General features: G+C 42.2%; 1 protein-coding gene and 1 long non-coding RNA gene across 3 annotated transcripts in view; one reads left to right on the plus strand and one right to left on the minus strand.

Moving 5' to 3' along the window:
- Nucleotides 1-23,930, plus strand: part of DMAC2 (distal membrane arm assembly component 2) — a 57,305-nt gene that overhangs the window by 10,985 nt on the left and 22,390 nt on the right. The gene's annotated exons all lie outside the window — the stretch shown is intronic.
- LOC122207598 lies at nt 1,233-23,530 on the minus strand. Its single transcript, XR_006196935.1, has 3 exons — nt 23,185-23,530; nt 1,769-1,869; nt 1,233-1,360 (listed from the first exon to the last, which is right to left on the minus strand). It is a non-coding gene; the product is annotated as an uncharacterized LOC122207598 (long non-coding RNA).

Raw genomic sequence — 23,930 nt, forward strand, 5'->3', positions numbered from 1 at the left:
CAGGGCCCAGATGCTATTATGGGGGTATGGCTGTGCTTGCCGGGTGGAGAAGGCCTCAGAGAGAGGAGATGGTGGAAACTGAGTGTGGTAGGCAATAGTGTGACCCCCAAAGATATTCACACCCTGCTCCTAAGCCTGTGAACATGGGACTGGGCATAGCAACAGGGAATTAAAGCTGTTAATAGGCTAGACTTTAAATAGGGAGATTATATTGGGGGAGATATTTGTGTCAAGCTTCTAATCTGACTGTAACATAAGACTCTAAGATTAACAAATTGTTTTTCTTTAAGCATTTTCCTTTTTAATTTTTTTAATTTTTATTTTTGACAGAGAGAGAGAGAGAGAGACAGAGCATGAGCATGAGCAGGGGAAGGGCAGAGAGGGAGGGAGACACAGAATCTAAAGCAGGCTCCAGACTCTGAGCTGTCAGCACAGAGCCAATGCGGGGTCGAACCCATGAATCTCGAGATCATGCCCTGAGCCAAAGTTGGACGCTCGACCAACTGAGACACCCAGGCACCCCAGGATTAACAAGTTGTCTTGTTTTCAAGCCATTAAGTGTGTGGCAATTTGTTACAGCAACCATAGGAACCTAATCCCCTCGGAAGCCCGGTTAGACCCAGCCAGGTCCACACAGGAAAGGACAGTGTGGACACATGGTTGTAGGGCACAAGCAGGTGATAGAGAAATGTGAGAAATATTGGGGCAGGTGGGGGACCTATGGAGGCTTTGGTGACGGTTTCCACATGGAGCAGAGAGGAGCTGAAAGATTCAGTAGTGACTCTCAGGATCCTTGCTTCAGCAGCCAGTGGAGGGCAAGACCTGTATCAGGAGGAGTCGCGTGCAGGCTGAGCCTGTGTGAACACCAGAAGTGAACGATTGAATTATGTGTGCAGATCAGACGGACGAGAGGGCCTGCGGGCACTGGTTCCGCTGGGTCCCAGCTTCTGTGAGAGGCCAGCAGGACGCGATCCTCACGGCTTTGGCCTCGGCTGGGAGGTCTTCAGACTCGGTTAGGATGGATTTGGGTGGGCGGTGGGACAGCACACAGAGCACGCGGAGTGGAGCGGGGTCCCACCTGGAGCAGCCCCTTCCTGAGCCACAGCCTGGGACGCTGTTTCCTGGCCGCCCTGCTGGTGCCCTGCCAGTGCTGTCCTGTACGTTTCAGCTAAGGAGTCGGAGAGTCACCGGTCGGGTCACTATTAACCATTTGCATCCTTCCATCTTCTTTGTTTTCTGTGTTCAGTTGGGATCACTTGCATGTCTGTGCTTTACAGGCCCAAGTAGAATAACATAATAATCCAAGCTACATTTTCTCCTGAGTATCTTTTGTTTCGATTCCTCATGCAGCTTGAATATACTAGAGAAAAAGAAAAAACACAACTCAAAATCCACCACCACCAGGTTACTGGCAGGAGCAAATACCCCATTATTGGAAAGCCTCATCCTCCCTTCTCCCCTCAGACACCAGGGGACCATGCACAAGAATGCAAACCGCTGACATATGTCCCAGGTGATCTGGGAGAGTCCGGGAGTATGCACCTGCCAGCACGCAGCTTCTGTCTCATGGCGTCCATGGATGTTCATCCTCAGAGCCCTGTGACCAACCATGCCTTAGGAGCCCTCAGTGTCACAGTGCAGGTCATGCACTGACAGAAAGGGAAGGGGAACGGGGCAATGCTGGGTCTAGGAACACCCTCAGGTATCTCTAGTGACCAGCAAACTCATTGGGGTCAGATTTCTAACACGTGGACCTGCAGGTACCCACCTGAGTCTCTGAGTCCAAGTGTAAGACGTTCTGTCACATAATATGGAATTCAGTCTGGGTTTCTGGGGACCTCACTGCCTTGGGTCACACGGAAGTATCATCTGGAGAAAAGAGTCACATTGGAAGTGGACTGTCAGCTGCCTTCTTTGTGACGATGACGCTCAGCTGGTCTCATCTGAAATTAAGTTTAAAGATTTGGATTTTCCTGTCAACTAATTCATTTCAACACTGAAAGAATGTATGAATTGTCCTATTTCTCCAACACTGAAGATTATGAGGAACACCCACTGTACTTCTTCAGCTGGAACTCTCATTTTTTATGTAAATGATCATTACTTTTACACTTTCTTACAGCCCTTGCTCTCCTTGAAAGTATCCCACTGACGGGTTTCCTAAGTCCAGCCATCAGAACTCCCAGGACACACCCTCAGGCCACATGCTAGAAAGTGCTGGAAAGGCATCCATCTCCAGCACTGTGTAGCCCCAAACACACTTGAAAATTGTGTCCAGATTGGAAGCCTGCACTGCTCCTTTTCAAGCTTTTGCCTTGTTCAACACACAGGGGATAGTGGCACGATTGTATGGTCTGAGAAACTGAGGTAGTATTTTTGGCAAAACCATGAAGGAAAGGAAAAAACTCAAGGCTTCATTGTGGACGTGAAATACTGAAATGCCTATCAGACAGCTAAGCTCTTCTGGACACTTGTTCTAGGAGGTCCTTCCATGCCCTGCCCATAAAAGTGGGCTAATTTCTCCGTGTTTCCCACACCTGTTAGGTCTCCAGTCTTTTAATTCATCCTAAACACTATCTCTTCAATTGTCTTAATATTTTCAAATTCCTGAAACTTCACAAGCCCCAACTGATTCCATCGTAGCCCCACAGCCCGTTATGTACTTTCATCTTGCCTCATCAACCATATTGTAATTACTCCTTTCCATGTGCTATTGAAAAACTATTCTGACACTCATTACAGACAATAAGGCACACTTTATTGAGGCTGACTGCAACAGTGGGTTTGCAGTAAGGGAGACAGATTGGACTCAACTCTAAGTCAACAAGAAGAGTGGTGATTTATAAGCAAGAGCACGGTGGGGCAGTCAGTGGATGGAAAATTACCAAGAATTAGAGTAATTCCTGCTAAGCTGACCTAACAGGGTTCTTACTGAAGACAGGCTGGGAGTGATTGCATACTACCTAGCAGATGCTAGAGACAGAGAGAAAGGGCTCGATTGATATACTGACAAAATCTTGAAAGACTTATCAGGGAGATACAAGAAAAGTTTATCAGAGACTACCACAAAAGCTAGGCCAGTGTATTTTCACATATAGATGAAATAAACAATTATCTAGATAAATGTAAATCACCAAACCTCACCTCAGAACAAAGGCATAATATGAATAGAGCAATAACTAAAAAATTAAAATGTGAATCACTAATTTCCCTCCATCAAAAAAACAGTACCAGGCCCTGATGTCTTTATGGGTGAGATTTAACAAATCTTCAAGTTAAAGATAATCCTCAACAAACTCCTCCACGAAATAAAAAGTTTTAAGAGAATACTTCCAAGGCACCTAGGTGGCCTAGTCGGTTAAGTGTCTGACTTCAGCTCAGGTCATGATCTTGCGGTTAGTGAGTTTAAGCCCCGTGTTGGGCTCTGTGCTGACAGCTCAGAACCTGGAGCCTGCTTTGGATTATGTGTCTCCCTGTCTCTCTGCCCTCCCCCGATTGTGCTCTCTCTCTCTCAAAACTTAATAAATAAGCTTAAAAAGAAAGGAAAAACCATCTCCAGATATCTGTGTTTCTTGTTCATGTTTATGTTCTTTCTCCTTTGAGTTTGTTCCTTTTCTTATTCCTATAGGTGGATAATTAGCTCTACAATGACCATCTTTTTCTTCTTTTCTATGTTAAGCATCTTAACATTTAAAATTTGCCCACAAGCCCACCTGGCTTGCATCCTGTGGGTTCTATGTAAAGTTTTTACTGTCACCCAGGCATATTTTGAAATTGCCATTATTGTGTCTTCTTCAACCATGATTCTTTCATCACACACACGGTTTCTATGCAGATGGTGGTGTTCGGCTTATCCTTTTATTCAGTTTTCTGCTTTCATAGCATAGTGTTTACAGAGTCTTCCATGTCTGGGTATTGACTGAAATTTGCTGTGTGGCCTAGTATGTGGCAGATATTTATAAAGTTGACATTTGTGCTTGAAAATGAGTATGACCACATTTTACATATATGCCAAGCTTCTTGCATTGCTCAAATATTCTCTATCCTTCCTGATTAGCTTGCTCTCTGATTTATGAGAGACAGAAGTTCAAATCTTCTACCAAGAAAGTGGATCCCAAGTGGCTTTTTAAAGCCACGCATTTACCTAATACATATCTGCCCAAAAAGCCTGCAAAAATTCTATTGTGGAATGAAACCCATCAAGAGTTACAGAATTACTGTTTCTACAGCAGCATGTGCTTTTCCTCACAGTCTGTAGTCAGTGAACTTGTTCTCCTACAGACAAAGTGAAGAGTGTAGAGTCCCCAGGGACTTATATAGTGGAGTGGGGTGAGGCTCTGGCGAATTAAAATTCTTCATTTTCAGGGCAGACATGTGAATTAGTAGAACCACTCAAGGAGTCCTCTGGCACTATCCATTCTCATTAAAGATGCTCTTGCCCCAGAGCCAGCAACCAGCCTCCACTTTGGGGTATTAGTATATGCCCCAGGGAAAGTCTTCAACCTGTGCCTAAGAAAATATGTTCCAGGGTATGGAAGTCTTGCTCTGCTAGCAGTGATTTCAACTTACTGCCTTTCAGTAGGGGAATGATCTGTGCCTTATTCCTCAGGTGGGATCCTACCCAGCAGTTAAAATGAAGGAGATTAGGAGCACCTCATTGGCTCAGTTGGTTGAGTGTCCAACTTCAGCTCAGGTCATGATCTCGCAGCTTGTGAGTTTGAGCCCCACATTGGGCTCTCTACTAACAGCTCAGAGCCTGGAGACTGCTTCAGATTCTGTGTCTCCTTTTCTCTCTGCCCCTTCCCGACTCTCTCTCTCTCTCTCAAAAATAAACATTAAAAAATAAATAAATAAATAAATAAATAAATAAATAAAATGAAGGAGATTACATAGAACAACAATGCTATATGTAAAAAAGACTCAGGATTTTTTTAATCCTGGGACAAAAAATACTTAGCTTATGACTCATTTACGTATTTTTTTTTTAAAAAAGCTATATTACATGTTATTGGTGAATACAATCGTGTAAATAGGATCAACCAAACAACTATTAAAAGTCTCAGGCATAGGATAAAGCCCTCTTCCTACAGCAAGTCATTACCTCTGGGGAAAGAGGGCAGCAAGGGAGGAGGAGCTGGTGTCTGATTTTATGTAACATTTTGCCTCTTTTCTCAAAAAGGGAGATCTGAAGCCAATATCTAAATGTTCACATCGGTTAAATCTTGGAGGTGACCAAACAGCTCACTGTACCATTTCTTCTACTTTACTAGCTGGCATTTCACTTGTAGAGTTCAGCTTTTTCTTCACTATTTCTTTGTAGAAATCTATAAAACCTTGTTGACTGAAAAACCAATCTGTTTTGCTGCCTCGTAGATCTAAGGAAGGAGAAATCTAATGTTTTCATTAGTCTTAAATGTTTTGAACTGTGTCAATTTGGCCCCGCTGGTTTAAGATCAGAACAATGGGTGTTCATTCACCATGTTTAACTGATCAACGATTGTTTACACCTACCCATTGATTTAAAAATAAAGAAGTGTTCTAATCTGCTACAGATGTCTTCATAATGTTTAAGTGTCCAGATCTGACTCTGTATGTTTAATGAGCTCTAGATAGCCTAAGAGCAAAAACACCAGGGTTCCTTCTTTCCAGAAAACAGAACAGAAAGTACAAGCACTACTCCAAACCCAGTCAATAATCAATCGATGAATCCTCTCTCTCTCTCTTGCTCTCTCTCTCTCTCGCTCTCTCTCTCTCTCACTGCAGGATTGTGGGTGATCATCTCCCATGCTTGCATGCTTGGTTGCAGGTCATGGATTTTGGCAGAAATCAGTGACTTTTGAGAATGTTGGAAGGCACTAGTGTATTTTTTGTCACCTCAAAGCACCTATGGACAGTCTTTGCTTTTCCATACAAGAGTAAGCTTAGGAAGGCTTTGCTTCAGTCTAGGTCAGGCTGCCTGCAGATATTGACACTTTCCTCTGCTGCCTTATTGCCAGTTACATTAAATACAGTTTATTCACTGCGTTCATTAACACAGTGTTCATTAACACTGTACCATAGTCAACATCTGTGCGAGCATATACAATGGCCCTCATGCAGAAAAAGGTTGAAAACAAAGACAGTAAGAAGAAGGTGATGATTATGGTGGAAGTTAAGAAGGAAATCATTGAGAAGTATGAATGAGGTATGCAAGTGGCCAAAATTGAAAGATTTTATAAGAAGTCTACATCAACCATTTGCACAATATTAAAGACAAAAGAATAAATAAGGGAACTAGATGCAGTAAAAGGACTGTGACCGAGAACTTTATCTTCGAGAAGGCAAAGACCTTGTACACCACCCTCATAAGTAAACTGCCAGTTACATCAACAGAAAATGAAGAAGTCATCAAGGCAAGCAGGGGATGGTTTGGTAAGTTTAAGAGGGGAAGTGGCATCCATAGTGTTGTGAGGCATGGAGAGGCTGCAAGTTCAGAATCTGAGGCAGCTGAAGTGTTTGCTACCAAGTTCCAAAAGCTCATGGTTTCCAAGTGTTACCTGTCGAAGAGAGTTTTTAACTGTGATGAGACGGCGCTTTTTTGGAAAAAGATGCCAAAGAGGACCTACATTACAGAAGAAGAGAATGCAATGCCTGGTCACAAGCCCATGAAAGACCATCTCACCCTTTTGTTTTGTGCTAATGGAAGCAGGGATTTCAAAGTCAAGCCCCTGCTCCTGCATCATTCTGAGAATCCATGAGCCTTCAAGAAATGTCAAGGTTTTACTATATATATATATATATATATATATATACACACACACACATACATATATATATATAATATATTTTAAATATATTATATATATATTCAAGAAATGTCAAGGTTTTATATATATATTCAAGAAATGTCAAGGTTTTACTATATATATATATATTAAATATATATTTTTAAATATATATTTAAATATAGTATATTAAATATACTATATATATATATATATATATATATATATATATAAAATCAGGTATTTTTATTCTATTCTTTTTCCATCTTTTCTCTTCCTTATTCTTTATTTTCCTCTGTTTCTCTGGAATTAGCCTTATCTTTTTTTCATTCTCAGTTTGGTTTTATTTTCTCCTCTTCCCTTTCTCTCTTTTTATGGGATCAGGCTCCCCTCCCTTTTTTCCAGGGTTACTTCAACAAACAAATCAAAGCACATCCAGTTAAAAGTCCAAACACTCCACCAATAAAGGCAAGGAGAAGCTCTGCAGAGAACTGACCAATGGGAAAGAGCAACTAAAACACAACAGAATGCACACAGAATACACCAGAAACACTTCCTGGAATACCAGGCCCTGCACAGTGTATGACTCCTTTTTAATATGGTAGTACTCTCAGGTGTAGGACACATAACAAGCTTTTAAAACATGCAAAAAAATAAAATAAATAAAACATGCAAAAGAAAGAAACTAAGCCAGAGTGACAAGATGGAAGAATTCTCCCCAAAAGGAAGGTCAAGAAGTAATCACAGCCAGAGAGTTGCTCAAAACAGATATAAACAATATAGTGAACAAGAATTTAGAGTAACAGTCATAAGACTCACAGATGGGCCTGAAGACACCAGAAAAACCCTTGCTGCAGAGATCAAAGACCTAAGAACTAGTCAGGATGAATTCTAAAATGTTATAGCTGAGATGCAAAATAAACTAGATACAGTGACAGCAGGGATTAAAGAAGCAGAGGAGAGAATAGGTGAAATAGAAGATAGAATTGTGTAAAATAATGAAGCTGAAAAAAAAAGAGGGAAAATAAATTACTAGATCATGAGAGGAGAATTATAGAGGTAAGTGATTCCATGAAATGGAACAATATCCATATGACAAGAGTCCCAAAGAAAAAGAGTAAGAAGAAGGAGCAGAAGGTTTATTTGAACAAATTGTAGCTGAGAACCTCCCTAATCTGAGGAAGGAAACAGGCATCTAAGTACAAGAGGCACAGAGAACTCCCTTGAAAATCAGTAAAAACTGGTTAACACCATGACATGTCATAGTGAAACTGGCAAAATGCAAAGATGAAGAGAGAATTCTGAAAGCAGCTAGGTACAAAAGGTCATTAACCTACAAGGGTAGACACATAAGGTTAGTAGCAGACCTGTCCACTGAAACTTGACAGGTCAGAAGGGAGTGGCAGGAAATATTCAGTGTGCTGACTAGGAAAAATATGCAGCCAAGAATTCTTTATCCAGCAAGGCTGTCATTCAGAATAGAAGAAGAGATAAAAGCTAGAAGAGAATAGAAGGAGAGATAAAGGCTTTCCCAGACAAACAAAAACTAAAGGAGTTCATGATCACCAAACCAGCCCTGCAAGAGACCCTAAGGGAACTCTATGAGTGGAAAGCAGCAAAGACTACAAAGAGAACATTGCCACAAACATGAATTCTACAGATAACACAATGGCACTAAGTTCATATCTTTCAATAACCACTCTGAATGTAAATGGACTAAATGCCCCAAACAAAAGTCATAAAGTATCAGAATTGATTTAGAAAAACAACAAGGGGTGCCTGGGTGGCTCAGCAGGTTAAGTATATGACTTTGGCTTGGGTTGTGATCTCATGGTTCATGAGTTCAAGCCCTGTGTTGAGCTCTGTGCTGACAGCTCGGAGCCTGATTCATATTCTCTCTCTCTCTCTCTCTGTCTCTCTCTCTCTCTCTGCCTCTCCCCCCCTCACACTTTCTCTCTCTCTCAAAAATAAACATTAAAAGAAATTTTTTTTTTTAAAAATGCAAAATCTATCTATATGCTGCCTATAAGAGACTTATTTTAGACCTGAGGACACCTGCAGATTGAAACTGAGGGAATGGAGAACCACCTATCATGCTAACGTGCATCAAAAGAAAGCCAGAGTAGCCATACCTATATCAGACAAACTAGATTTTAAAACAAAGACTGTAACAAGAGATAAAGAAGAGCATTATATCATAATTAAGATGAGCTAACAATTGTAAGTATTTATGCCCCCAACTTGGATAGCCCAAATATATCAACCAATTAAACAGAAACCTAAGCAAATTTATTGATAATAATATTTTAATTGTAGGAGACTTTAATACTCTACTTACAGAAATGGACAGATTATCTAAGCAGAAAATCAAGGAAACAATGGCTCTGAAGACACATTGGACCAGATGGACTTAACAGGTATATTCAGAACATTTCATCCTAAAGCAGCAGAATACACATTCTTCTCAAGTGCACATGGAACATGTTCCAGAATAGATCACTTACTGGGTCACAAAATAGCCCTCAACAGGTACAAAAAGATTGCGATCATACCATGCAGATTTTCAGACCACAATGCTATGAAACTTGAAATTAACCACAAGAAAAAATTTGGAAAGCCCCTAAATACATCGAGGTTAAAGAACATCCTACTAAAGAATAAAAGGGTTAACCAGGAAATTAAAGAAGAAACTAAAAAATACATGGAAGCAAATGAAAATGAAAACATGACAGTCCAAACACTTACAGATGCAACAAAGGCAGTCCTAAGAGGAAAATACATTGCAATTCAGGCCTATCTCAAGAAGCAAGAAAGGTCCCAAATACACAACCCAACCTTACACCTAAAGGAGCTAGAAAAGGAGCAGTAAATAAAGCCCAAAGCCAGCAGGAGAAGGGAAATAATAAAGATTAAAGCAGAAATAAACAGTATAGAATCCAAAACAATAAAACAAAGCATTAGAACAGTTCAATGATACTAATAACTTGTTTTTTGAAAGAATAAATAAATTTGATAAACGCCTAGCCAGACTTCTCAAAAAGAAAAGACAGAGGACCCAAATAGACAAAATCATTAATGAAAGAGGAGAGATCACAACCAACACCACAGATATACAAACAATTATTAGAGAATACTATGAAAAATTACAAAAACTGGACAATCTGGAAGAAATGGACAAATTTATAGACACACACACTGCCAAAACTCAAACAGGAAGAAACAGAAAATCTGAACAGGCCCATAACCAGCAAAGAAATTGAATTGGTAATCAAAAAATCTCCCAACAAATAAGAGTCTGGGCCAGATGGCTTCCCACGGGAATTCTACCAGACATTTAAAGAGAATTAATACCTATTCTTCCCAAACTATTCCAAAAAATAGAAATGGAAAGAAATCTTCCAAACTCATTCTATGAAGCCAGCATTACCTTGATTCCAAAACCTGACAAGGACCCCACTAAAAAGGAGAATTACAGGCCCATATCCTGGATGAACCTGGATGCAAAAATTCTCAACAAGATAACAGCAAATTGAATTCAGCAGTACATTAAAAGAATTATTCACCATGATCAAGTGGATTCATTCCTAGGCTGCCAGGCTGGTTTCATATTCACAAATCAATCAATGTGATACACCACATTAATAGAAGAAAGGATAAGAGCCAAATGATCTTTTCAATAGATGCAGAAAAAGCATTTGACAAAATACAGCATCCTTTCTTGATAAAAAGTCTCAAGAGGGGCACCTGGGTGGTTCAGTCAGTTGAGCATCCGACTTCAGCTCAGGTCATGATCTCACAGTCCATGAGTTTCAGCCCCATATCAGGCTCTGCGCTGACAGCCCAGAGCCTGGGGTCTGCTTGGGATTCTGTGTCTCCTTCTCTCTCTCTGCACCTCCCACACTCATACTCTGTCTCTCTTTCTGGGTGGCTCAGTCGGTTGAGTCTCTCTCGAAAATAAATAAACATTAAAAAATTAAAAACTTTCAAGAAAGCCGGGATAGAAGGAACATACCTTAACATCATAAACGCCATATATGAAAGGCCCACAGCTAATATCATCCTCAACGGGGAAAAACTGAGAGCTTTCCCCCTGAGATCAGGAACACGACAGGGATGTCCATTCTCACCACGGTGGTTCAACATAGTCCTAGAAGTCCTAGCCTCCACAATCAGACAACAAAGAGAAATAAGAAATAAAAGGCATCCAAATTCGCAAGGGAGAAGTCAAACTTTCACTCTTCACAGACGACATGATGCTCTACATGGAAAACCCTAAAGACTCTACCAAAAAACTGCTAGAGCTGACTCATGAATTCAGCAAAGTTCCAGGATATAAAATGAATGTACAGAAATCGGTTGCATTTCTATACACCAGTAACGAAGCAGCAGAAAGGGACATCAAGGAATTGATCCTATTTACAATTGCACCAAAAAGCATAAAATACCTAGGAATAAGCCTAACCAAAAAGGTAAAAGATCTGTATGCTGAAAACTATAGAAAGCTTCTGAAAACAATTGAAGAAGACACAAAAAGATGAAAAAAACATTCCATGCTCATGGGTTGGAAGAAGAAATATTGTTAAAATGTCAATATCACCCAAAGCAATCTACACATTCAAAGCAATGCCTGTAAAAATAACACCAGCATTCTTTTTTTTTTAACGTTTTTTATTTATTTTTGAGACAGAGAGAGACAGAGCATGAATGGGGGAGGGGCAGAGAGAGAGGGAGACAGAATCGGAAGCAGGCTCCAGGCTCTGAGCCATCAGCCCAGAGCCTGATGCGGGGCTCGAACTCACGGACCGCGAGATCTTGACCTGAGCTGAAGTCGGCCGCTTAACCGACTGAGCCACCCAGGCGCCCCTACACCAGCATTCTTAACAGAGCTAGAACAAATAATCTTACAATTTGTTTGGAAATGCAAAAGATCCTGAATAGCCAAAGTAATGTTGAAAAAGAGAAGCAATGCTGGAGACATCACAATTCCAGACTCCAAGCTGTATTACAAAGCTGTAATCATCAAAGACAGTATGATCTTGGCACAAAAACAGACACATAGATCAATGCAATAGAATAGAGAACCCAGAAATGGACCCACAAACATATGGCCAATTAATTTTCCACAAAGCAGGAAAGGGGATCCAATGGAAAAAAAGACAGTCTCTTTAGCAAATGGTACTGAGAGAACTGGACAGCAACCTGCAGAAAAATGAACCTGGACCACTTTCTTACATCATACACAAAAATAAATTCAAAATGGATGAAAGACCTAAGCAGGAGACAGGAAACCATCAAAATCCTACAAGAGAAAACATGCAGCAACCACTTTGACCTCCGCCACAGCAACTTCTTACTCGACACATCTCTGAAAGCAAGGGAAAGAAAATCAAAAATGAACTATTGGGACCTCATCAAGATAAAAAACTTCTGCACTGCAAAGGTAAGAATCAACAAATGTAAAAGGCAACTGACATAATGGGAGAAGATATTTGCAAATGACACATCAGATAAAAGGTTAGTATCCAAAATCTATAAAGAACTCACCAAACTCAACACCCAAAAAAACAAATAATCCAGTGAAGAAATGGGCAGAAGACATGAATAGACACTTCTCCAAAGAAGACCTCCAGATGGCCAACCAACACATGAAAAGATGCTCAACATCACTCATCATCACCATATTGAGATACTACCTCACACCTGTCAGAAAGGCTAAAGTTAACAACTCAGGCAACAACAGATGCTGGTGAGGATGCGAAGGGGGAAACTTTTGTACTGTTGGTGGGAATGCAAACTGCTGCAGCCACTCTGGAAAACCATATGGAGGTTCCTCAAAAAATGAAAAATAGAACTATCCTACAACCCAGCAATTGCACTACTAGGAATTAATCCAAAGGATACAAAAATGCTGATCTGAAGGGGCACATGCTCCCCAATGTTCATAGCAACCTCCATCAACAAAAGCCAAGTTATGGGAAGGGCCCAAATGTCCATCAACTGATGAACGGATAAAGAAAATGTCGCAAATATGTACACAATGGAATACTACTTGGTGATGAAAAAGAATGAAATCTTGCTATTTGCAACAAGGTGGATGGAACTAGAGGGTATTATGCTAAGCGAAATAAGTCAGTCAGAGAAAGGTATCATATGATTTCACTCCTGTGAAATTTGAGAAGCTCAACAGATGAACATACAGGAAGGAAAGAAAAATAAGATAAAAACAGGGAGGCAAACCATAAGAGACTCTTAAATACAGAGAACAAACTGAGGGTTTCTGGAAGGGGGGTTGGTGTGGGGATGGGTTAAATTGGTGATGGGCATTAAGAAGGGCACTTTTTGGGATGAGCACAAATATATATAAGAGATGAATCACTGGGTTCTACTCCTGAAGCCAAGACTACACTATTAACTAACTTGAATTAAAAAGAAAAAAAGCACAGGGACAGGACCCAGGGGCAAAAAAGAGAGTTGCACTTGGAGTGTGACGAGTGACTGATTACATACCTTCAGGTTGGGAGGGGGTTAGGGATAGTATAAGTCTCTAAGGAATTTTTCAAGCCAGGTTTCCAGGACCTTGAGAGGCTAGCTGCTGTTAGGAAAAGGTCATTTACTGCTGTCTAGTAAACCCTTAGTCATGAGACCCTTCGGATGTATATCAGGGGGCCATATGCTTGGAGGATGATTGCTAACATATATTTTGGGGAAGAAAGATAAAGCAAGTTTCCAAAGGAATTTCTATATGTTTAGAGTAGATTCACAGGATCCTGGGGGTCGGGATAATGTCAAGCTGAGGTTTTCTTTTGCCCTGAGCAAAGTGTTGACGGCAAGGTAGCTGAGTTCCTACAGGAAAGTCACTCTGCCTGTCCCAGGGACTTGTTAGAGGGCTGTGAGCTGTAAGGAAATCTAATTTTATCTACATTTCTTTTTGCCTTTATTCTCCACATCATTAAAGCCAACACCACGAGCACTGATTTCTCCCTCAAAGACCTATGTTGCTTTTCACTTTACTTTCACTGTTTTGGATTCAACAAGCTTTTCATCTTGAAAATATTCAGCAATGCAGTGAAGAGGCCTGTTGACTCTGTGCATGAGACATGGTACTGTTGGGAGTTTCACAAAGAGCATAGATCAGATTTGAGGAAATATTTTAGTCAGAATAAGCATTTCCTTGGATTCATATAGTATAGATCTTACTGTGCAGGCATTCTGCATAAATTTTCTAATAGACCTGAAAAGGACAAAAAAAAGTAACCTCTGTTGCAATATCTTATTTTCCTGTAGGACAAAAAAGAATCTGAAAGACAGATGACTGTGCCTAAGCCACACACGGTTTTGGCAGATAACGAGTAGACCCCTGAATCCTGCCTGTCAGTCAGGCTCTACTTAGGGTCATTCTGCAACTTCACGAAAGCTCAGTGAAAAGAAAGTAGCACATAAGTGGATATACCATGCTACCTGTATATACTATGAAGATGACAGAAGAAAGCTCTTCAAAATTTTTATAATGTTTATTATTTATTTTGGGGAGAGAGAGAGACAGAGAATGGGCATGGAAGGGTTGGAGAGAGAGGGAGACACAGAATCCAAAGCAGGCTCCAGGCTCCGAGCTGTCAGCACGGAGCCCAATGCAGCGCTCGAACTCACGAGTGCAAGATCATGACTTGAGCCGAAACTGGCTGCTTAACCAACTGAGCCACCCAGGCGCCCCAGAAGAAAGCTCTTTAAAATGCTCTTAGAATATCCCTGTTGTCATCATCATCAGAATCACAATCATCGACAAAGGTGAAACTATTAGTGTCAGCAAGACCATCAAAAGACAAAGTTTTCAGTAGTTGCCATGCCCAAATAATGTATAGTAGAATTTTCAAGTCATGTTTCTGTTTCACTTGGGGTTTTGCCCCATTGTAAGTATCTGCCCCCACTTCCGTGTATTTTTTTTTTTTTTTTTACTGTGTATTCCTGGTAGTGTATACTGGCAAATATGATTTGTAGAGGCACTTTTAGGAAAACAGGTTTGCGCGATGGACTGCAGAAAGGGCCCACAGTGACCCCCTGGCTAAATACAAACAGGCCTATTGGGTGACCCACCTCAAAACAATCATAAGCCCTAACTGACCAATGGGCTACTTACAGCCAGGCACAGTTACCAAGAAAGGGAAAATTCCATATGTCCCATACCTCCTCACCTTCCTGCTTTATTTTTTTTTTAATTTTTTTTTAACATTTATTTATTTTTGAGACAGAGAGAGACAGAGCATGAACGGGGGAGGGTCAGAGAGAGGGAGACACAGAATCTGAAACAGGCTCCAGGCTCTGAGCTGTCACCACAGAGCCCGACGCGGGGCCCGAACTCACTGACCATGAGATCATGACCTGAGCCGAAGTCAGCCGCTTAACCAACTGAGCCACCCAGGCGCCCCATCACCTTCCTGCTTTAAATATGGCCCCCACCCAGTGCCTCCTTGCAAACAGCCTCTCCTCCACTATCCTGCCCACCAATCCCTTGCAGTATATTCAATAAACTTCTGTCTCTTTTCTTTCACCTTGAATGAATTCTGTTACCACCCAGGTTATTGGCTTCCACCCAATCATCTCCCCACATTTGGAGGCCCCCATCCAATCAGACAGACACTCCTTAATTTAAACATCACATGATTAAATTTATTTTTTTCAAAAAAAAAAAAAAAAAGGAACATGGGCCATGTTCAAATGCCCAGCATTTTGAAGCATACCACATGGACAGACATACCACACATACTTATAAGCAAAGAAGTCCTTTTAGTAATTCTCAGTTTGGCAAAAATGAACACATTCATTAACAGATTAACAGGCACAAAAGTACTTGTAGCCTGAAAACTGTTTGTGGTAACTAATATTTAGTGTGCTAACTTACTTAGAATTCATCTAGGTATTTACAGACTGGTCAGTATTTCATTTAATTTGGCATAGTACAAGTCTGTAAACTACCAAGAGATACAGATCATTTTCACATTGACATATGACAAGATACCATTGCTATTGAAATAATGTTTTGTCAGAATTCATTCACTTTCCTTCACCTAAGGACATTTTTACAAATATTCACTTATTTTTCTCTATAGCCTTTACAATGGAGACTCTCAGGAATTGTAGGGACTCATCTAGTACCACCAGGCAAAGGAGGGCACATATTACACATAGGACACATACACTCTACTAATGTAATTAAACAAGCCAACAGCAGGCTGAGGTGGCTCTAACACCTTGGTGGCCTACACAGCCAAACCAAAACCTGAGCTAGGGTCAGAGCACCCCCACCCCAGAAGAGAAAACTGGGAAGCCAAGCATAGACCACCAACTTGGTTTGCCCAAAGAAGACCAAAGCTCCAGCCATAGCCAATCAAACTATGTTATTGCTTTGCTTCCAGCTCTTCTTTAGAAAAACCTTTGGCCTGGCTCCTGTTCTTGGAGTACCTCTGGCCATCTGTGCTCTGGTTCTGCCCAATTCCAATCTCTATATGCTCAGGTAAACTCTTGAAAATATGAATGTGCCTCAGTTGACCTTTTCTCGGTCCTTACGCACTCATCAGAGAGACAGATGCAACAAGAGTGCTTAGAGCATCTGTTCAACGAAGACAACTTCCTAGTGGAAAGTCCTGGCTCTCACTCTTTCCTCACCTTGACCTCCTGACCAGGAGCAGGTGCCAGGGGACTGGGCAAGTTGAGGTCACCTGCTCAAGAAGAGGCCTGAAGCACTCCTATCGATCTTTGTGGAGGGGACTCAGAAGATGTCCTGTGCCCTCATGTGTCAGCCAATGGAGGCTCTGGATGAAACTGCAGGAAGAGACTGAGGACAGACCAAGCAGCCAGCCATCTGAGTGTCTCCATAGCCTGTCCCAGCGACATAATATCCAGCCCACTTCCATGGAGCTGCACAGCCTCAGGTGGGGTCCTTGAGTCCCTTGAATGACCATGATGGGGGCAGCACAACGAAGCCCCAGAGACTGTCACAGCAGAGGAGTCCTAGTGGGAAGGGGAAGGTCTCAGAGGTGTAGACAGAGGGCTAGAGGAGGTGAAGGTGTTGAAAGGGGACACATCTAAGGATCCAAGGGATGGGAACCTGGGTGGCTCAGTCCTTTAAGCGTCCAACTCTTGGTTTTGCCTCAGGTCATGATCTCACAGTGAGTTTGAGCCCCACAACTGGCTCTGCATTGACAACGCAGAGCCTGCTTGAGATTCTGTCTCCCGCTCTCTCTGCCCCTACCCCCTTGCTCTCTCTCACTCTCTCTCTCTCTCTCTCTCAAAATAAAATAGAAAAATAATTTAACTTTTTTAAATAAAAAAAAAAGAATTTAAAAAAAAAAGGATCCAAGGGAACTGAAGGGAAAGTCAAAGGGCAAAACAGGAGGAAGGAGGAACAGAAAGGTGGCAGAGGAGGGGGTTTCAAAGGAGCCCGCTTGCAATTCCCAAGGTGCCCCATGTAGCCATTAAAATTCCCAGGGGTATCTCAGAAAACCTGGCCATTTCTGAAGCTACTGACTGAAGCGAGGGCAGTACAGCGAAGCATGTGGTCAGCAGGGCAGGATGAAGGAAGATGACAATGGTCCCTGGGATGAACAGACTGTCAGGAAATCTTGAAAGGGGCCAGAAAATTGCACCATTGCATTAATTTCCTCCCATACACATTCCCTAGGCTAGAGGAGGGAGCTCCATTGGAACATTGGAGAACTGCAAGGTTCCTGAAAACATAAACAGAGCTACTCCTTTACAGAAGATCTGGAGCACCAAGAATCAAATTTAGGCCTCTCGGTAACTCTGCTGGTATGCAGACTGCAAGGTAGCATCTGACACGTGCCTTCTGTTGTGAGAAATGCTTCTCTTATACCGGTACTGGCTGCTGAGACACATGTTACAATCTCATTGGCCAGGAGCCCCTCTTTCGTGTAAGAGTGTGACGTCAGAGAATGACTCATTCCAGTAACTATAAAAGGCTGGATTTCTATGCGAGACAAAATTTTGGGAACGAAACAGAGAAGAGCACACTCCTTCTGTCCTGTAGCAATTCAGTCACGTTTAGTATCAACTTCGCCGTCATGGAATTAATTGCGAACATTGTAGCCACCTTTGTCCTGAACAACATAAGAATGTATATCCTGGAGTTGCCCGTGCCATTTCTGGAGAACCAGTGCAACGACACAGGTTGGTCAAACATGCTGTGCCATTTTCTGTTGAAGACTATCATTACTTATGCCCTGCGCAATCTTGCTTCCCGTGTCTGCAAGCTGAATGTTGGAAGGTTCTTGCTAAATATGCCATATTGCTTTCGACGCAAGATGTTTTCTAAACCCACAGCTGTGGTTGTGGTTTAGCTACTGTTACAGCTACGCAATCTGAGCTCTCTGAGGAAATACTTGTTATCTAGAGAAGAAGATATTAACTTCCTAGCTTATCTACATCCAGTGGAGCTTGTATGTGTGCTCAGCTCTCTCCGTGAGTTGTCATCTGGCCCCTTATACCGGACTCACAAAGAACACTGGCTCACAACACAACTGTGAACTGAAACAAGGAAATGGAATCACAATGTTAAGGAGATCCAACATGGAGCCGGGAGATCACCGCTGAAGTTGGGCCTATGCCCGCCCACACCTGGATGTCACATGACTAGCCTGTGCCAATCAAAAAGGGCTACATCTGGCCGCCATTCTCAGAAGAGAGCTTGCTTTGCGGAATTCCACCCAGCTAGTACCAGGGTAGTATTTGCTACAAATCTTAATCTACAAATATTAAATTTAATTTACAAAAATAAATTTAATCTACAAATATTAAAACTCATTGTTTATGCTGTGTCATTCAGATCTCTTTCAGAAGAACTTCTACAGGCTGGCGGGGGGGGGGGGGGGTGCGGCGGTTACCTTTATCAACTCTTTGTCCACCTGCCTCAGAGAAAATTTCCAGTTCCTCTAAAATCTGTGTCCAAATACTTGTTTTGGGAAACCCTGGCCCTCCCTATCCAAAGCAGGATCCCTCGCCCTCCCCACCCCCATCCCCATCGCCTGGCAACCAGACCAGAAACCCCCTTCCTTCCTGCAATCACCTCTGGTCTCTGTGTGATCCCTGCACCCTGCAATCCCTCCTGCCTTTCTGGACTCCGCTCCCCCACTGGACTCTCACCTCCCCCACACCTCCACCTCCAGCCCGTTCCTCCTTCATCTAGGCCCCCTCTGACAAGCCTTGAGCTCCTGAGCCCCTGACTCTCTGTCTGCAGTTCTCTTGGCTTATACAGCTTAATGACTCCCCACTTGACCAGGAGCTCCCCCAACTTGAGTGTTTTGTCTTCAATGTCATCTCCATTGAACATCCAACCTGTTTATAAATTTTTTAACAGTCCTGGAAACTACAATCCCCAAATGGACTTCACTCTACCCAAATGGAGGCATCTGTACTTAAGTGTACCCTCCTGAGACTCTTTGGAAGAATGTGTTTTCCTCTCTTTTGTAGCTTTGAGAGGCTTTCCTCATTCTGGGTCCTGTTTCCCCATCTCATCCACCTTCTCTCCCCTGCTTTATCCTCACATTTACTCTTTTCCTCCCTGGGCCAATCTCCCTTCTCTCTCTCTCTCTCTCTCTCTCTCTCTCTCTCTCTCACACACACACACACACACTCTCCCTCTCAACACTTGAGAGTACATAGAGCAACCACCCGGACAGTCCAGAATAATCTTTCCATCTCACGATCTCTAACTCCATCACACGGGCAGTGTCTTTGCCAGGGAATATGACATTCACAGGATCCAGGGATAAAATTCATGATGTTTTGGGGGCCAATTATTTGCTCTAACACAGTACTAAAAGAACTCCAGAAATTCTCTCTTCATATTAAAAAGGAAAAAAAGAAAGCTTTGAAAAGGTCACCTTGGGGGCGCCTGGGTGGCTCAGACGATTAAGTGGCTGACTTCGGCTCAGGTCATGATCTCACGGTCCGTGAGTTCGAGCCCCGCGTCGGGCTCTGTGCTGACAGCTCAGAGACTGGAGCCTGCTTCAGATTCTGTCTCCCTCTCTCTCTGACCCTCCCTCATTCATGCTCTGTCTCTCTCTCTGTCTCAAAAATAAATAAACATTAAAAAATTTAAAAAAAAAAAATAAAAAGGTCACCTTGTTGCAGCCCCGGGTACGTGATTATGGTACAATGCCGTCACCCCACTTGTACCTCCTCATGCTCCCAGCCCTATGCAAGGATCCCATTGCTTCCCATGATCAGAAACACTTTTGCTCCTTCTGATTCATTCTTTGGCTGTTTGCAGGTTATTCAGAAGAGGAGAATCTTTTCCTTTTACACTCTCTTATTAAAAGCAGACCGAACATCCAACAAAACTTGTATCTTTGTAACAAAAAAAAAAAAAAAAATACTGAATTCCACCTGGACATCACAATACTTGACACCAAAGGCTCTTGCAAAAAGCTCTTTTACATGAACCCAGGTAATCTCAGCCTGAGAAAACCAGGACAAATAAAACTCCCTGACCCTGAACCTTTTGCCACACTCTCTATGTGCATTTGGGCTCTGTCCTACACTTTCGTCTGTCCTATGTTGCAATGCATGCCTTTTTACACCGGGACAAACTGTGCTCATAAAGTTCATACTTTGCTCCCAAAGTTGTTTTTCTGCTCCCTGATTTTTCCTACCAGAGGCTCATTCATGTGGAAGGACTATTATCTTTCCTACAGAAACTTCTATTTCACAGGGATAATTTGAGTGTTGGATAACCAAGGACTGTCAAAACCAGAATAGGATATCAGACATTGTGAAGAGGGTTCTCCCAAACCTTTGTATACATATACATCCCTTTGCTACAACACGGCAAATGGGACATGTTCATTAAGAGAAGCAATATATTCATAACGGTGTGATTATGCTTTGTTTCAGCCCATTTGGAAATCATTTAGGTATTTAATGAATATCTATAATTAGCTTAACTTAGCAGAAGGGTAATATTTTAAGTTACCTGAAGATCTTGGAAACTGTCTTCAGGCAAACATAGTACAAGACATAATGAGTGAGGAAATAAAGTCTTCTCAGAGTAATTGCTTTTTCTTTAATTCATAGGCATTCAGTCTCCACCCTTCTGCCAGGCTACTGGCAGTCAAGCCACTGCCTCCATGGGGTCCTGGTGCTGTCCAATCCCTCCATACTCTCCAGACTCTGAACCCCCACCAGCTGGGCATGTCCTGTGGTCTGTCCCATATCCCTAGTATCCCATCCTAGCCCACATGCTGCTGTGTCCTGGGAGCTCTTTGTGTGCATCTAACTCCCTTGAGAGATACAAACAGCTCTGCATCCAGCTTCTGGAGGTTTGTGTCCATCCTTATGACTGTCTACTCCAAAATGGGCTCCCTGAATCAAGTGTTTTGTGCCCAGTGTCAGGGTGCTTCTCTGAGTCTTTAAGAATCTTCACATTTCCACCAACCCCCCTCCCCACCTCTCACACTGACCCCTAAGGCTGCAAGGCTGGGACCCCTAAGGCTCCCACCTCATCCTTCACGTTCTAGCTGCTCTCCCCACAGCAGGTGGGTCAGCCTCCACCTAGACTCCTCACGCCCCTAGACACTCCTGCCCTGACAAGTCTATGCCATCTTAATCATGAACCATGTTTCACACACAGATTCCCTACCCTGCTTTACACGATTTTATCCCCAAATGCTCAAGGGTCAAGAGGAAGACAAAGGAAGGGGTTAAGACTTAATGCCCTAGTGAGTAGGAAGTTGAGAGTTCAGAAGGAAAGCAGAAGTTTGCCAGTTAGTGATAAAGGGGTGTTGATGGGGGACAATCAAAGGATTCAGGAAAGCTGAAGGGAAAATCTTAGGTATAAAAAAAGGATGAATAAGGATTAGTTGCATGATGAGAAGGGAGTAATCTTAGATGAGCCAGGTTGGGGTTCCCATGTTGCTGGAAATACCCATCTAAATCCCCCAGTTTCCTTAGCAGATGTTTACCATTTCTAGAGATATTGAACTGAATTAGTGACATACCAGTGACGCACAGTTGGTGACAGAAGAAAAGAGATGACAACTACAGAATAAGAGATACCCATGGATTAATAGATAGTTAAACCGGAGAGAAGAAAAACTTGGAAGGAGTTGAGAAAAAGTCTGGCTTATTCAACGTCCTCACACAATCTCCAGACCTGAAGCCTTGGAAACCCTGTCCTCTCATCAGCTCAGACAGTCCCTGAGTGGGGTGGGAGAGGTGAGTGAACCCTTCAGAGGGTTGAGTTTGGGGAGACTGAAGGAGCGGGGACTAGAGCAACTGCTTCTTTGAAAATCCATCCTGATCAGGAACAGAACCATGTGTCGGAAGACTTCATATTGGTAAAATGTCCCTACCCCCCAAAGTGATCTACAGAGTCAATGCTATCCACATTAAAATCTCAATGGAATTTTTGGCAGGAAGTAGAAAAAAATCATCCTTCAATTCATACGGTATCTCAACGGACCCCAAGGAGCCAGAACAATCTAGAAAAAGAGAATCAGGAGGCTTCACATCCCAATTTCAAAACATATTTCTGAACTACAGGAAACAAAACCTCCATAGAAACACACATGTAGACCAAAGGAACAGAACAGAGAGCCCCCAAATAAACCCTCCCACAGATGGCCAAACGATCTTTGACAGGGGCCAATCCCACCCAATGGAGAAAGGACAGTCTTTTCAAAGAAACTTCTTCTGAAGACTGGATATCCACACACAAAAGAAGAAAACAGGACCCTTCCTTTCTACCATACACAAAAATTCACTGGAAATAGATAACTGATCTCAACAGAAGACCTAACACTATGACGTTGAGACAGGAAAACAGGAGAAACGTTCGATGACATTAGATTTGGCAATGAGGTCTTGGACATGACACCAAAAGCACAGGCAACAAAAGCCAAATAGACAAGTGGGGCCATTTCAAGCTTACTAACTATTGGCCCCAGAAGAAACACTCAACTGAGTGAAAAGGGAAACTACACAATCGGGAAAGTATTTGCGAATTGTGTATCAGTTAGGGAATTAACTGATACATCTAAAGTATGTAAAGAAATTCTAAAATTCAACAACAACAAGAAAACAAACTACCCAATTAACAAATGGGCAAAAATCTTGAATACACGTCTCCAAAGATATACAATGGCCATCAAGCTGATGAGAAAATGCTCAACACCACTAATATTACAGAAAACAAATGAAACAGCAAGGAGATATCATGTCACAGCCATTAGGATGGTCACAATCAACAACAATAACCAAAGCATTCAAAAACCGAAAAGCATAAAACAACTTATGCTGGCAAGGATATGGAGATATTGGAACATTGGCACATGGTTGGACAAAATGTAAAATGGCACATTTGCTGTAGCACACAGTGAAGAGTTCCCCCCAAATCAAGAAATAGACTTACCATGTGATCGCACAAACTCAGTTCAGATTTTATATCCATAAGAATTGGAGGCAGTTTATGAGCATCCCCGTACATTGCTGTGTAATTCTCAAGAGTCAAGAGGTAGAAGCAGCCAACGTGTCCACAGACAGAGGAGTGGATGAAGAACATGGGGCATCTGTGTATAGTGGGGTGTTGTCCAGGTTTAGACAAGGAGATGATTCTGACTTGCTGCTAAGTGAACTAAGCACATCACAGAAACTCAAATACCCTAAGATTCCACTTACGTGAGGTATGTAAAGTAGTCAAATTTATAGAAACGAAAGAGGAACTCAGAGCAAGTCAGGGCGGAAAGGAGAGAACACAGAACTGTGGGTGTAGATTTTCAGTCACAAAATGAACTCATGCTGGAGATGTGTTGTGCAACACTGAGAATCTATATACCGCCATTGACCTATCCACTGGTTAATGGTTAATGGTAGTAAATTTAATATTATGTGTTTTTTTCTATAATAGTTAACAATGTCTTTAAAAGACAAATTGGGGTGAAGAACCCAGGGGCCCTTGAGACCTTCCTGACTTCAAAGAAAAAGCTCGGGGTGTGACAAGTACACAGGGTTGGTGGTGAGCTTTGTTTCCTGTTCCCCGTCAGCCTGTTTCCGCCCCAGATGGTTGCTCGTGGGGTCTCTGAGCCCCTCAAGAGTCCACAGTGGGGAGGATGCTCAAAGCTCCAATGATTATCCAGAGTTGAGGGGCGAAGGTGGGAG

The sequence above is a fragment of the Panthera leo genome, chromosome E2 (genome assembly GCF_018350215.1).
Source record: "Panthera leo isolate Ple1 chromosome E2, P.leo_Ple1_pat1.1, whole genome shotgun sequence".
Lineage (NCBI taxonomy): Eukaryota > Metazoa > Chordata > Mammalia > Carnivora > Felidae > Panthera > Panthera leo.